We start from the raw sequence: 10,603 nt of genomic DNA, 5'->3' as shown, positions 1-10,603 counted from the left end.
CCTAAAATCCACAATGCCCCCCATGACAGCCACTATCCCCAAATTACTCATATGCGAGCCACAATGCCCTAAGTGCCAATTACAAATTTATCGAACAACCAGAAATCCCTCAATTCTATCTATGCCAGCATCAATGCCACCACAAACGCCACATTGCACTCCATATCAGCCACAATGGCCTGAATGGCTTTTTTGCTGCCTTTTTTGCATACCTCAACGCTCCCATGACAACTACAAAGTCCCTATGCCAATCACAATTCCTCCTATGGCAGCAATGCGCACGTGCCAGCCACAGTGTTCCTCTGGAGCCATTATGCCCACATGTCTGCCACACTGTCCCTGAGCCCAGGCACAATATCTCCATTACAGCCACAATGTTCTCAATTCCCATTTTGCCAACGAAAATGAAGAAATAGCACAATGCCCTCCATGCCTTTCACAATGCCATTAATAGCCCTATTCCAACTAGATTGCCCCCATTCTACGCACAATGCCCCCAATGCAAGAAGAAATGCCCACAGAACACCCACTATATATCTTATCCAAATAGCCAAATACCAGCCACAATGGCTCCCATTCAAGCAACAATGCACTCATAAGAGCCACTATGCCCCCATGACATCCACAATGTCCCTTATCCCAGCTACAAAAGCTCTATTACAGCCATAAGTCCCACAATGCCAGCCACATTATCCTTAATGCCCCCTTAGCCGTCCCACAATGCCAGCCACATTATCCTTAATGCCCCCTTAGCCATTCGGAATACAACCATGACAACCACAATTCACTTATTGCCTCTTAAGAGAACCATAATGCCCCAAGACAAACAAAATGATTTCATGACAACTACCACTTTCCCAAACACAATGCCCATTTTAATACCACATCTCCAACTAAGTCACAATGCCATCTAATGACAGCAACAATGCCTTCAATGCTAATTACAATTCTGCGAGGACAGTTACAATGTCCACATGACACCGGCTATATGTCTTATCCAAATAGCCAAATACCAGCCAAAATGGCTCCCATTCATCTAACAATGCCCTCATGAGAGCCACTATGCCACATGACATCCAAAATGTCCCTTATCCCAGCCACATTACTCTCCATGCCCTCTTAGCCATTCGGAATACAACCATGGCAACCACAATTCACTTATTGCCTCTTAATAATGCCCCAAGACAAACAAAATGATCTCATGACAACTACCACATTCCCAAACACAATGCCCATTTTAATACCACATCTCCAACTAAGTCACAATGCCCTCATTGTTCACTTTACCAGTCACAATCCCAACACAAATATCACAATGCCTCCAAAAAAGTCACAATGTCCTCATGACAGCCACACTATCCCTAATTCCCAGTCACGATGTTACCATAAAAGCCACAATGTCCTCTGACAACAACAATCACGGAATGCATTGTATTACAGCAACAATGTCTTCAATGCTAATTACAATTCCGCGAGGACAGACCCTATGCCCTCAATTCTCCCTATGCCAGCCACAATACCCTCCATACCAGCCAAAAATTTCCCATTTTGGAAGTGGAGATGGTGATAAATGTGTATGTTGGAATGTAAATGCAGTGCACCCATGTGTAGAACACAAAGGCATTTACAATGCCCTTAAATATCTATAGCCAATATATGTACTACTAGACATATATCCTTATATACCGGGAAGGTATTACCACACCTCTGAAAGTCCAGAGCTAGAAACTAGCCTCATAATTATCAGTAATTAATAATAATATTAATTACCAGTCATTTGATTCCTCTATTGCCGCTGTCTGGAGGATTCCATATCTTGCTTCTCTTCACTTTCAAATAGACACCTAGAAAAAAAAATCAAGAAAGAGGTGTGATAATACATTCCTGGTATATGCTATAGATGTATTGGAAACAGTAAAGAGATTTTAGTGTGCCTAGTTTCTAATGAAACCCCCAAATATTTTAAGGGCCAATTAAACCCTTTCTGTGATACATTCTGAGGAGCCAAATTAGAGATCCAACCCCAAGTCTTCCTATCCAAGAGTATGCACAAACCACCCCATCTTGACTAGAAGCTATAAGTAGGATATAATCAACTCTGATCACAACCCCAAAATTAGTCACCAATCACATCAAAGATCAGATGTCTAGAAGAAATAGCACTCTCCTCCACATCTGTATAAAACAGAAAACCATTCTACAATCTATTCAGTGGACCATTTACAACTCATATATATTACATGGGCCTAAATGTGACCTAGAGAGGACACAATATAGCTATTATCAGTCATCATGAAGAATATCACACATTCAACAAAGACCTCACATGCGCCAGGTTAAGACACAAAGTGATATCACTAGTAGCGAAAATAGCTAGATGCTGACTTGCAACTTGTGGCCAAATCACTAGAGAGGCAAAGAAAATTAGACAAATCAACTATACTGTGCCACTCATAGTAAAAAAAGAAACATCGTCCACGCAAACCCTAAATCAAAAAGCCACAACAGTCACAATTTTCCAATGACAGCCAAAATGCACCTATGACAGCTACATTGTCCCACCACATCTAAATGGCTCCAATGACAGCCACAAAGTCCTCAATGCCAGCCACATTTCCTGCACATGACAACCACAAAGTCATCAATGCCCCCTATGCAAATCACCATGCCTTCAATACCTGCTAAGCCAACCAAAATTCCCACATGACAACCGTAGTGCCTGCCGTGCCAGCTACAAGACCTTAAAAAAAGCCACAATGCTTTTCAGGTTAGCCACAATGCACTCACAACACCCACAATGCACCTTATCCCATCTACAATGTTCCATGCCAGCCACAAGGTTCTTATAATAGCCACATTATGCCCCATGTCATTTACATGGTCTCCTAAGTCACTAAAGCCCCATGACACCCCCATTGATCCCATGACACACGCAATCTACGTTATCTCCACAAAAATGCCTTAATGGCAGCAAGCACGCTGCCAGTGGCCACTATGCCAGCCACAAAGTCCCCATGCCAGCTACAGTGTACTTTATCCCAGCAGCAATGCCGGTGATACCTCTTATCCAAGCAACAATGACCACCCAAATGTCCTTTATTCAACACACAATGGCCTCAGTATCTATATGCAAACTACAATTAACCACATGACAGCCACAAAGCTCCCATGTAAGGCACAATGCGCCAATGACAATGACATTGCGCTCAATGACACCAAGGCATTTACAATGCCCAATGCTGGCAATAATGATCCTATAAGAGTGACTATGCCCTCATGAAACCCACAATGTCATTTATAAGGGACACAATGCCACTATGACAGTCAAATGCCCTCCATGACAGCCACAAAGCCACCAGAAAATCAACAATCATGCGACCACAATGTACTTTTATCCATGCAACAATGCTGTCAATGCCCCTTATGCCAGCCCGAAGGCCAAAATGGAAACCACCAAATGTCAATGCTTCTTTGCAAGCCACTATGCCTTTATTAAAGCCACAAAGAACTCACTTTCCCCTTTGCTAACCAAGACATGACAGACACAAGTCCCCGTGCCAGCCATAATGACACCTGCAAGCCACAATATCCTCATGACACTCGCTATGTCCCATATCCCAGTCATAATATCCTCAATGTTAGCCACAACTTCCTCCCTGCCAGCCACAATGCCAACCAACCACAAAGCCCCCATTACATCCAATACCACGTGACAGCTATAATGCTTCTAACCAATATCCCATATGGCAGCTAAAATGTCCCCATGACCGATACAAAGTCCAGTGTCCCTTATTCCTTTCACAATGCCCCTTATCCAAACCACATTGCTCTCAATGCCGCCTAAGTTAACTGCAATACAAGCATGACAGCCACAATGGCTTCAATAGCCCTATGACAACTACAATGCCCCATGACAGTCATTATGCCAGGAGCCACAATGCCACTATGCGAGCCACAATGTACTTTAGCGCAGACACAGTGCTGCCAATGCCTCTTATGCCAGCCCCAATGCCCCCATGATCGTAAATTGTCCTCCATGCCAGCCACAGTGCTCTAAATGCCAGCTAAATTGCCCCCATGAAATCAACAATGTCCCATTTCCCAGTCAAAATGCAGCCATGACATCTGCAAGGTCCACAGTGTCCCTTATCCCAGCCACTATGCTCCATGATAATCTAATGCTCTCAATGCCAGCCATATTGTCCTCAATGCTCCCTAAGCCAACATCAATAGAACCAGGACAACTAAAATGCCCCATGACAACCACTATGTCCTCATTGTCCACTTTACCAGACACAATGCTTACCTAAAATCCACAATGCCCCCCATGACAGCCACTATCCCCAAATTACTCATATGCGAGCCACAATGCCCTAAGTGCCAATTACAAATTTATCGAACAACCAGAAAGCCCTCAAATCTATCTATGCCAGCATCAATGCCGCCACAAACGCCACATTTCACTCCATATCAGCCACAATGGCCTGCATGCCTTTTTTGCATACCTCAATGCTCCCATGACAACTACAAAGTCGCTATGTCAACCACAATTCCTCCTATGGCAGCAATGCCCACGTGCCAGCCACAGTGTTCCTCTGGAGCCATTATGCCCACATGTCTGCCACACTGTCCCTGAGCCCAGGCACAATATCTACATTACAGCCACAATGTTCTCAATTCCCCTTTTGCCAACGAAAATGAAGAAATGGCACAATGCCCTCCATGCCTTTCACAATGCCATTAATAGCCCTATTCCAACTAGATTGCCCCCATTCTACGCACAATGCCCCCAATGCAAGAAGAAATGCCCACAGAACACCCACTATATATCTTATCCAAATAGCCAAATACCAGCCACAATGGCTCCCATTCAAGCAACAATGCACTCATAAGAGCCACTATGCCCCCATGACATCCACAATGTCCCTTATCCCAGCTACAATCGCTCTATTACAGCCACAAGTCCCACAATGCCAGCCACATTATCCTTAATGCCCCCTTAGCCGTCCCACAATGCCAGCCACATTATCCTTAATGCCCCCTTAGCCATTCGGAATACAACCATGACAACCACAATTCACTTATTGCCTCTTAAGAGAACCATAATGCCCCAAGACAAACAAAATGATTTCATGACAACTACCACTTTCCCAAACACAATGCCCATTTTAATACCACATCTCCAACTAAGTCACAATGCCATCTAATGACAGCAACAATGCCTTCAATGCTAATTACAATTCCGCGAGGACAGTTACAATGTCCACATGACACCGGCTATATGTCTTATCTAAATAGCCAAATACCAGCCACAATGGCTCCCATTCATGCAACAATGCACTCATGAGAGCCACTATGCCACATGACATCCACAATGACCCTTATTCCAGCCACAATATCTCTATTACAGCCACAAGTCCCTCAATGACAGCCACATTACTCTCCATGTCCTCTTAGCCATTTGGAATACAACCATGGCAACCACAATTCACTTATTGCCTATTAATAATGCCCCAAGACAAACAAAATGCTCTCATGACAACTACCTCATTCCCAAACACAATGCCCATTTTAATACCACATCTCCAACTAAGTCACAATGCCCTCATTGTTCACTTTACCAGTCACAATCCCAACACAAATATCACAATGCATCCAAAAAAGTCACAATGTCCTCATGACAGCCACACTATCCCTAATTCCCAGTCACGATGTTACCATAAAAGCCACAATGTCCTCTGACAACAACAATCACGGACTGCATCGTATTACAGCAACAATGTCTTCAATGCTAATTACAATTCCGCGAGGACAGACCCTATGCCAGCCACAATACCCTCCATAGCAGCCAAAAATTTCCCATTGGGGAAGTGGAGATGGTGATGAATGTGTATGTTGGAATGTAAATGCAGTGCACCCATGTGTAGAACACAAAGGCATTTACAATGCCCTTAAATATCTATAGCCAATATATGTACTACTAGACATATATCCTTATATACCAGGAAGGTATTACCACACCTCTGAAAGTCCAGGGCTAGAAACTAGCCTGATAATTATCAGTAATTAATAATAATATTAATTACCAGTCATTTGATTCCTCTATTGCCGCTGTCTGGAGGATTCCATATCTTGCTTCTCTTCACTTTCAAATAGACAACTAGAAAAAAAATCAAGAAAGAGGTGTGATAATACATTCCTGGTATATGCTATAGATGTATTGGAAACAGTAAAGAGATATTAGTGTGCCTAGTTTCTAATGAAACCCCCAAATATTTTAAGGGCCAATTAAACCCTTTCTGTGATACATTCTGAGGAGCCAAACTAGAGATCCAACCTCAAGTCTTCCTATCCAAGAGTATGCACAAACCACCCCATCTTGACTAGAAGCCATAAGTAGGATATAATCAACTCTGATCACAACCCCAAAATTAGTCACCAATCACATCAAAGATCAGATGTCTAGAAGAAATAGCACTCTCCTCCACATCTGTATAAAACAGAAAACCATTCTACAATCTATTCAGTGGACCATTTACAACTCATATATGACATTGGCCTAAATGTGACCTAGAGAGGACACAATATAGCTATTATCAGTCATCATGAAGAATATCACACATTCAACAAAGACCTCACATGCGCCAGGTTAAGACACAAAGTGATATTACTAGTAGCGAAAATAGCTAGATGCTGACTTGCAAGTTGTGGTCAAATCACTAGAGAGGCAAAGAAAATTAGACACATCAACTATACTGTGCCACTCATAGTAAAAAAAACAAACATCGTCCACGCAAACCCTAAATTAAAAAGCCACGACAGTCACAATTTTCCAATGACAGCCAAAATGCACCTATGACAGCTACATTGTCCCACCACATCTAAATGGCTCCAATGACAGCCACAAAGTCCTCAGTGCCAGCCACATTTCCGCCACATAACAACCACAAAGTCATCAATGCCCCCTATGCAAATCACCATGCCTTCAATACCTGCTAAGCCAACCAAAATTCCAACATGACAGCCGTAGTGCCTGCCGTGCCAGCTACAAGACCTTAAAAAAAGCCACAATGCTTTTCAGGTTAGCCACAATGCACTCACAACACCCACAATGCACCTTATTCCATCTACAATGCGCCATGCCAGCCACAAGGTTCTTATAATAGCCACATTATGCCCCATGTCATTTACATGGTCTCCTAAGTCACTAAAACCCCATGACACCCCCATTGATCCCATGACACACGCAATCTACGTTATCTCCACAAAAATGCCTTAATGGCAGCAACCACGCTGTCAGTGGCCACTATGCCAGCCACAAAGTCCCCATGCCAGCTACAGTGTACTTTATCCCAGCAGCAATGCCGGTGATACCCCTTATCCAAGCTACAATGACCAACCAAATGTCCTTTATTCAACACACAATGGCCTCAGTATCTATATGCAAACTACAATTAACCACATGACAGCCACAAAGCTCCCATGTAAGGCACAATGCGCCAATGACAATGACATTGCGCTCAATGACACCAAGGCATTTACAATGCCCAATGCTGGCAATAATGCTCCTATAAGAGTGACTATGCCCTCATGAAACCCACAATGTCATTTATAAGGGACACAATGCCAGTATGACAGTCAAATCCATGACAGCCACAAAGCCACCAGAAAATCAACAATCATGCGACCACAATGTACTTTATCCATGCAACAATGCCGTCAATGCCCCTTATGCCAGCCCGAAGGCCAAAATGGAAACCACCAAATGTCAATGCTCCTTTGCAAGCCACTATGCCTTTATTAAAGCAACAATGAACTCACTTTCCCCTTTGCTAACCAAGACATGACAGACACAAGTCCCCGTGCCAGCCATAATGACACCTGCAAGCCACAATATCCTCATGACACTCTCTATGTCCCATATCCCAGTCATAATATCCTCAATGTTAGCCACAACTTCCTCCCTGCCAGCCAACCACAAAGCCCCCATTACATCCAATACCACGTGACAGCCATAATGCTTCTAACCAATATCCCATATGGCAGCTAAAATGTCCCCATGACAGATACAAAGTCCAGTGTCCCTTATTCCTTTCACAATGCCCCTTATCCAAACCATATTGCTCTCAATGCCGCCTAAGTTAACTGCAATACAACCATGACAGCCACAATGGCTTCAATAGCCCTATGACAACTACAATGTCCCATGACAGTCATTATGCCAGGAGCCACAATGCCACTATGCGAGCCACAATGTACTTTAGCGCAGACACAGTGCTGCCAATGCCTCTTATGCCAGCCCCAATGCCCCCATGATCGTAAATTGTCCTCCATGCCAGCCACTGTGCTCTAAATGCCAGCTAAATTGCCCCCATGAAATCAACAATGTCTCATTTCCCAGTCAAAATGCAGCCATGACATCTGCAAGGTCCACAATGTCCCTTATCCCAGCCACTATGCCCCATGATAATCTAATGCTCTCAATGCCAGCCATATTGTCCTCAATGCTCCCTAAGCCAACATCAATAGAACCAGGACAACTAAAATGCCCCATGACAACCACTATGCCCTCATTGTCCACTTTACCAGACACAATACTTACCTAAAATCCACAATGCCCCCATGACAGCCACTATCCCCAAATTACTCATATGCGAGCCACAATGCCCTAAGTGCCAATTACAAATTTATCGAACAACCAGAAATCCCTCAATTCTATCTATGCCAGCATCAATGCCACCACAAACGCCACATTGCACTCCATATCAGCCACAATGGCGTGAATGGCTTTTTTGCTGCCTTTTTTGCATACCTCAACGCTCCCATGACAACTACAAAGTCCCTATGTCAACCACAATTCCTCCTATGGCAGCAATGTGCACGTGCCAGCCACAGTGTTCCTCTGGAGCCATTATGCCCACATGTCTGCCACACTGTCCCTGAGCCCAGGCACAATATCTTCATTACAGCCACAATGTTCTCAATTCCCCTTTTGCCAACGAAAATGAAGAAATGGCACAATGCCCTCCATGCCTTTCACAATGCCATTAATAGCCCTATTCCAACTAGATTGCCCCCATTCTACGCACAATGCCCCCAATGCAAGAAGAAATGCCCACAGAACACCCACTATATATCTTATCCAAATAGCCAAATACCAGCCACAATGGCTCCCATTCAAGCAACAATGCACTCATAAGAGCCACTATGCCCCCATGACATCCACAATGTCCCTTATCCCAGCTACAAAAGCTCTATTACAGCCACAAGTCCCACAATGCCAGCCACATTATCCTTAATGCCCCCTTAGCCGTCCCACAATGCCACACACATTATCCTTAATGCCCCCTTAGCCATTCGGAATACAACCATGACAACCACAATTCACTTATTGCCTCTTAAGAGAACCATAATGCCCCAAGACAAACAAAATGATTTCATGACAACTACCACTTTCCCAAACACAATGCCCATTTTAATACCACATCTCCAACTAAGTCACAATGCCATCTAATGACAGCAACAATGCCTTCAATGCTAATTACAATTCTGCGAGGACAGTTACAATGTCCACATGACACCGGCTATATGTCTTATCCAAATAGCCAAATACCAGCCAAAATGGCTCCCATTCATGTAACAATGCACTCATGAGAGCCACTATGCCACATTACATCCACAATGTCCCTTATCCCAGCCACATTACTCTCCATGCCCTCTTAGCCATTCGGAATACAACCATGGCAACCACAATTCACTTATTGCCTCTTAATAATGCCCCAAGACAAACAAAATGCTCTCATGACAACTACCACATTCCCAAACACAATGCCCATTTTAATACCACATCTCCAACTAAGTCACAATGCCCTCATTGTTCACTTTACCAGTCACAATCCCAACACAAATATCACAATGCCTCCAAAAAAGTCACAATGTCCTCATGACAGCCACACTATCCCTAATTCCCAGTCACGATGTTACCATAAAAGCCACAATGTCCTCTGACAACAACAATCACGGAATGCATCGTATTACAGAAACAATGTCTTCAATGCTAATTACAATTCCGCGAGGACAGACCCTATGCCCTCAATTCTCCCTATGCCAACCACAATACCCTCCATACCAGCCAAAAATGTCCCATTGGGGAAGTGGAGATGGTGATGAATGTGTATGTTGGAATGTAAATGCAGTGCACCCATGTGTAGAACACAAAGGCATTTACAATGCCCTTAAATATCTATAGCCAATATATGTACTACTAGACATATATCCTTATATACCGAGAAGGTATTACCACACCTCTGAAAGTCCAGAGCTAGAAACTAGCCTGATAATTATCAGTAATTAATAATAATATTAATTACCAGTCATTTAATTCCTCTATTGCCGCTGTCTGGAGGATTCCATATCTTGCTTCTCTTCACTTTCAAATAGACACCTAGAAAAAAAAAATCAAGAAAGAGGTGTGATAATACATTCCTGGTATATGCTATAGATGTATTGGAAACAGTAAAGAGATTTTAGTGTGCCTAGTTTCTAATGAAACCCCCAAATATTTTAAGGGCCAATTAAACCCTTTCTGTGATACATTCTGAGG

The 10,603-nt window shown here is 43.3% G+C and overlaps 1 long non-coding RNA gene across 8 annotated transcripts in view; it reads right to left on the bottom strand.

Annotated features, from left to right (window-relative positions):
- Positions 1 to 1,773: 1,773 nt before the first annotated feature.
- Positions 1,774 to 10,603, bottom strand: part of LOC142748222 (uncharacterized) — a 108,913-nt gene continuing 100,083 nt past the window's right edge. For 7 of the 8 annotated variants that reach the window (XR_012882188.1, XR_012882191.1, XR_012882190.1 and 4 more), the window contains 3 exons: positions 10,371 to 10,444; positions 6,087 to 6,160; positions 1,774 to 1,844 (listed from right to left, as the gene is read on the bottom strand). This is a non-coding gene — a long non-coding RNA (uncharacterized LOC142748222). The remainder of the gene's footprint in view (positions 1,845 to 6,086; positions 6,161 to 10,370; positions 10,445 to 10,603) is intronic. The other variant, XR_012882194.1, reaches the window with a different exon arrangement.

The sequence above is a fragment of the Rhinoderma darwinii genome, chromosome 3, assembly GCF_050947455.1.
Source record: "Rhinoderma darwinii isolate aRhiDar2 chromosome 3, aRhiDar2.hap1, whole genome shotgun sequence".
In the NCBI taxonomy this organism is placed as follows: Eukaryota; Metazoa; Chordata; class Amphibia; order Anura; family Rhinodermatidae; genus Rhinoderma; species Rhinoderma darwinii.
This window is presented reverse-complemented; position numbering and strand designations above follow the sequence as displayed.